Here is a 5,934-nt window from a genome sequence, read left to right on the forward strand (position 1 = left end):
CGCACTTCTCCGGGTTAAGCCTCAAGTTCACTTGGCGCAAGATCTCGAAGGTCTCCTCCAAGTCTTGAATCAGCGTCCTCGCCTCGCGAGATTTGACCACTATGTCATCAACGTAAGCCTCTGTGTTTCTGCCGAGCTGCCGCCCCAAAGCGATGTGCATCAACCGCCGAAAGGTTGCGCCCGCATTGCGCAGCCCGAAGGGCATGCAGGTCTAGCAATACACCCCGCACGGTGTCAGAAAAGCTGTCTTCTCCACATCCGCCACCGCCATCTTGATTTGGTGGTATCCTGAGAATGCATCCAGGAAACATAGCAAGTCGCATTCGGCGGTGGAGTCGACAATTTGATCAATGCGTGGAAGTGGGAACGGATCTTGGGGGCAAGCCATGTTAAGGTTGGTGAAGTCGACGCACATCCGTTCCTTCCCGCCTTTCTTCAGTACCACGACGGGGTTCGCCAGCCATTCGAGGTATCGAACTTCTCGGATGGTACCTGACGCCTCCAGCTTGCGTGTCTCTTGGACGATGAAGGCCTGCTTCTCAGTGGACTGCCGTCTTGCTCGCTGCTTCACGAGGCGTACATTAGGGCATACCCTTAGGTGATGCTGGATCACCTCTCTCGGGACCCCTACCAGCTGATTGGGCTCCCACGCGAATATCCCCTTGTTCGCGCGCAAAAACCTCACTAAAGCTTCTTCTTGTCCCGGGTCGAGGCCGGTTCCTATGGTGAAGGTGGCTCCTGAAAACCCATCCTCGTTGACCGGCACCTGCTTGGTCTCCGCCTTGTCTTGGGTGAACAACTGCTTCTTCTTGGTGGGCGCGGTCTCCTTGGCCTCGGGTGTACTGGTGCCGGCTGGTCGGGCTGCTGCCGCAGTCTTGAAGGCAAGCCTGAGCGCCGTCATGGCCTCCTTAGTGTCTCCCTTGACGGTGAAGACGCCCTTGCTCCCTGGCATCTTCATGAGGTTGTAGGCCGGGTGAGTCGCCGCCATGAACTGAGCAAGAGCCGGGTACCCGAGGACGGCATTGTACGGGAGACCGATGCGGGCGATGTCGAAGTCCACCAGCTCGGTGTGGTAGTTGTCGCGTGCGCCGAAGGTGACAGGGAGGCGGATCTGCCCCAGAGAGTGAGCGGCTCCATCGCCACTTACGAGAAAGGCTTGCTGAGGCCGAGCCGCTCAGGCGGCATGTGAAGAAGGCTGAAGGCTTCTACGGAGAGCAAGTTGAGGCCAGCGCCGCCGTCGATGAGGGTCTTGGTAACGGCCACATTGCAGATGGTGGGAGTGCAGATCATCGGGAGCATTCCTGAGCCGGTGCTGGAGTCGGGGTGGTCTTCCGAGCCGAAGGTGAGGTCGGCCTCCGGCGCAGCCCAACCCGGCGCAGCCCCGGGGCACTTGGAGGCTGCCCCAATCTGACGTAAGAAAGGTTTGACGTGGCGATCTGAAGGCGGTGCTTGAGAGCCACCCAGCAGTGTCGCGACTGCATGGTGCGCCGGCGCCGCGTAGCGCGTGGTGAAGAGATTGCGGAGTTCCCCCCAGGATGCCACCGTGGATCCCGGGAGGTTGAGCAGCCAGGCGCGTGGCTCGCCGGCGAGGGCCATGGGGAACCAGTTGGCCATGATCTTGTCGTCGCCTCCGGCCTCGAGGACGGCCTCCTCGTATGCCAGCAGGAACGGCGCCGGGTCTGCCGCACCGTCGTAACGCGGCGGCATCTCCGGCTTGAACTTGGTTGGCCACTGCACTCGCCGCAGGGCGGGGCTCGGTACCCGGACTCCCCGCTGCCGACGTGGGTCGCGGAGGTGGATGGCGGGGCACCCGCCATGGGAGCGAAGTGCGGCGGCACGGGGCGCAGGTTGGTGGAGAGGAGCTCCGGTGCACCCCTACCTGGCGCGCCAAATGTCGGATGTTGGGTTCCGGCAAACCCTTGAGGTTCGAACACTGGGGTGCGCGCGAAGTCTTTCCCTCCTACCGATCTACGCCCTAGCTCGCAAAGATCTCGCGGACGAACTCGACGAACTCGCAACACAGGGAGACACGAGGTTTATACTGGTTCGGGCCACCGTTGTGGTGTAATACCCTACTGCAGTGTGGTGGTGGTGGATTGCCTCTTGGGCTGATGAAGAACCGTACAAAGGAAGAACAACCTCCTGAGGTTGAGGTGTTCTTGTGCTTGTCGAACTTGTCCGGGTGAGGATTCGATGATCCTACTGTGGTGGCTAGACCTATTTATAGAGGCCCTGGTCCTCTTCCCAAATATCGAGCGGGAAGGGAGCCAACAATGGCGGGCGAATTTGAAGGGGGACAGCTAGTACAAGCTATCCTGACAAAAGCGGTCTTCGCCTGCGAAAAGCTCTGGTGGTGACGCCGTCTTGGGCTCCACGATGACCTCCGTCTTGCCGTCCTCCTGGTCTTGGTCTCGTTGCTCCAATATAACAACCTTTGCCTGATGCCTCGGTACTCTTCGCCTGTGCTGGCCTCCTTAGCGCCAAAGAGGAAATAAGGACGCTGCACGCGCTGGCGCCTGCCTGGTGCCGTTCGTCATGGCTCATGTCACGAGAGCCTCCTGAGGTTTTGCCCCGCCTTGATATCTCCGCTCCTCGTGAGCCTGCCTGGTTAGGCTACTCCAGAGGAGGTCTTGCGTCGTCCGCCTCGCGAAGCTTGGACCCTCGCGAGGGTCTTGGATGCCTTGTTGATGAAGATGGGACATACGGCCTGCTGGCTTAGCCACGTTGTGGGCCGCAGGCAGGCAAGTCTGGGGACCCCCATTCCCAGAACGCCGACAGGCTTCAGCTGTCCTTGTTTTCTTGAGTTCAGAAGCTACTGTGGGGACCTTTGGCTTCACGCCTGTCATACTGGCGGGGAGGACAATGCGAGGTTCTTCCCGCCTGGATGCTTCAGATGGGGCCACAGCAGCCTTCTTCTTCTTGGCAGCCATCTTGGGGTCGATGACAGGACGCCCAAGTGCCTTGTGCTTCTCGGCTTCATTGTAAGCTTGAACACATTTGGCAGCGAGGAGTTTCATGCGCTCTCGTGAACCTTTAGCTTTGTCATGTTTCTTGTGAAACGCCTCCTTGAGCTCATGCATCATTTGCTTGAAGTTTTGGACATCAGTCACACTGAGCTTGGCCATATGCTTCTTGAACTGGGCCTTTTCATAGTCAATTTTGTTCTTAAGTTCAACAATTCTCTCAGCTAGAGCCAGCTCAGGAGCAATGGCTCCGTGGAAGGAGACCCTGAGGCCAATTGGGAGCTGAAGATCATCAAAACTAAGGTTTGGGCTGTCAAACCACTCATCAATGAACTTGTTCAGGATGTCCACATCGAAAAGGGGAAGATTGTAGAAGATTTCCGCCTCTTGCTTCCTCTTTATCAGAAGCTCGAGAGCATCGTCGCCAAGGTTGTCATCACTTGACAGATCAATGGCTTCGTTCTCATTCCTTAGAACGGCAGCTGGGGTCAGTGCTTGACCAGTAATCTACACGGGCTTCTTCTTCTTCTTAGTCTTGGAGATGCGAGAAAGATCTTCAGAATGCACACTTGGTGCAGGAGGAGCAGTGGCCAGAGGCTTCGCACGCGAAGCTCTTGGTGCAGTGGAGGGCTTTGAAGCCTTGGGTTTCTTCTGCTTCTGTGGTTTTGGCGGAGCAGGCGCTTCATCATAATCATCGTCATCTGCAGAGTGCTCCACGGCTGCCCCCTGAACGACAATATGCGTGATGAGACCTTCAAGGTTGTAGAAGGGCCCAATGATATTGGGTTCAGCATCGCGTGTGCCATCAGCCCGAGGAGCAGAAGGACCGGGGTTGAAGTCTAATCCCAGCAATTTCTTGTTCTCTTTGGCCGATGCCTTTGCAGTCTGAAAGTTGCGCTTGAAAAGATTATCGTCACGACACCATAGCTATGATGATGGGTCGGCATTGGCAGGCTGTGGTCCACGGACCATACAGAGGTAGAAACCCTGAGCAATAGCTTCAACTCTGTTCTTGGGTTGAAGATTTAGAAAGAGAATATCACCCCAAGGACACTTGGTGGCATTCTTCTCAGCATACTCCTGGGTCACGAACCTGTATTTGAACCATTGCTCGGCCCAATATCTTCGAATCAACTGGATTCGAGTTTTGCGCTGATTGTAATCCTCTTCCGGATCAGTCTTGTACAGCTCATAAAGATCTGGTGGCAAATCCCTTGATGTGCCCCCACGGCACTGCCTGCCGCCCTTCCTTGCAGACTTTTCTGTGGCCATGAAGTTCAGACTGAATGGCTTCAAAGATGTCAAAGTCTTCCGTCTGCTGGTCAGACAAGAACTAGCTTCGGGAGAATTGATGTGATGATGTAAGAACTCTGCAAATGAATGCAGACTATGAGAACCAAGGGATTCTCCCACGGACATGTACTTGTGACAGCATTAGAGATGCGAGGGAAGGGGAAGAGGTCATATGCATTCTCAGAAGATTTTGAAGATAAATCAGTTTGAAGACATTGACCTCATAGCGCGAAAACATTCACTTATATCTTGAGAGTTGGTTCCAGATTTGTACGAATCCAAGAATAGGTACAAGTGAGGAATCTAACTATGTGTGAATCATAAGTGAATATACTAGGCATATTATGAGATGCAGAACAGGATAGATCCAAATTTGTGGCCACAGAAACCACTTTTGGTGAAGAAGATGAATCTATCGGATCAAAAAGGCAGTAAAAAGGAGTTTGAATTACCACACGAAGAACTGCTAGACGGAGTAGAGAGGAGGCCGAGCAGTTCGATCTTCCGTGCCCTAACTTGTCGAAGGAGGACACCTATGGCGGCGGCGGAGAAGACGAGGTCCGCGGCCGGCGTGAGGACAGCGTCGGTGAGGTCGCGGCAGCTAAGCGCTTCATCACCGGCGTCGTCGAGAGCTAGCGGTGGCGCTAGGGTTTGTCGAGGTGGAGAGGTGGAAGAAAGATTTTGACCGCGATGTGATGTGCATTTATAGAGAGAGGGACGAAACAATGCAATTACACAGGTGCCCTCAGCGGTTCACATCTGAGGGACACGTGGCTAACATGCAACACATTGGAAGTTGTTCCATGTTCCCACGTACGCCTGGACTGTCGGGTGGTCGTTCCGGCTTCTCCGGGTTTCAGGCAATAAGGATTGAGCATTTAAAACAGATTCAATGTTTGTCTCTGTATCTTCTGCTGACAAGGACGCAGAGAAGACATTTGAGTTTCAATAGAATGCATATGATTTGGATAGATAGAATTTGAGGAAGAAGCATAGAAGAGGTTAGGGTCCGATCACATTCACTTAGTTCAAAAGATTCAAATGAGAAGACATAGCGATAAGTGAATGTTGTAGAGAACAGAACACAAATATATGTATATATCTGAGTAAGACTAAATCATCAAAGTGACGATCATCATGAAGACAAATCAATGTTGAAGATATATCAAATGCGAAAACTTAGCAAATGTAACGCCAAGAGAAAACACTCCAAACAAGAATTTGGTGGTGGCGTTACCCACCATATAGGAAGTATTAGACCCAGACACGGCGCACCATTATCGTGGCGCTCCGAAGTCAAATTCCGCATTAATGTATTCACACTCAGAGTGTAAGTCTTCATTGATTGAAGATATACATTACTTCGTGTGTTGCACATCTAAGTCATCAACATGCATAACGGTTAGGATGTGTGCCTAATCATGGGACATTCGAGGATACCAAGATATTTAGCTCACACCACAACTTGCAAAACCTTTTCTCATCCAAGGGCTTTGTGAAGATATCTGCCAATTGCTCTTCAGTGTTGACGTGAATGATATCAATATCTTCCTTCATGACATGATCTCTGAGAAAGTGATGACAAATTTCAATGTGCTTTGTCTTCGAGTGCTGAACTGGGTTGTTGGCAATCTTGATGGCGCTTTCATTGTCGCAGTAGAGTGGTACTTGCTTCAGA

This window comes from Aegilops tauschii, chromosome 6 (genome assembly GCF_002575655.3).
Source record: "Aegilops tauschii subsp. strangulata cultivar AL8/78 chromosome 6, Aet v6.0, whole genome shotgun sequence".
Classification (NCBI taxonomy): Eukaryota; Viridiplantae; Streptophyta; class Magnoliopsida; order Poales; family Poaceae; genus Aegilops; species Aegilops tauschii.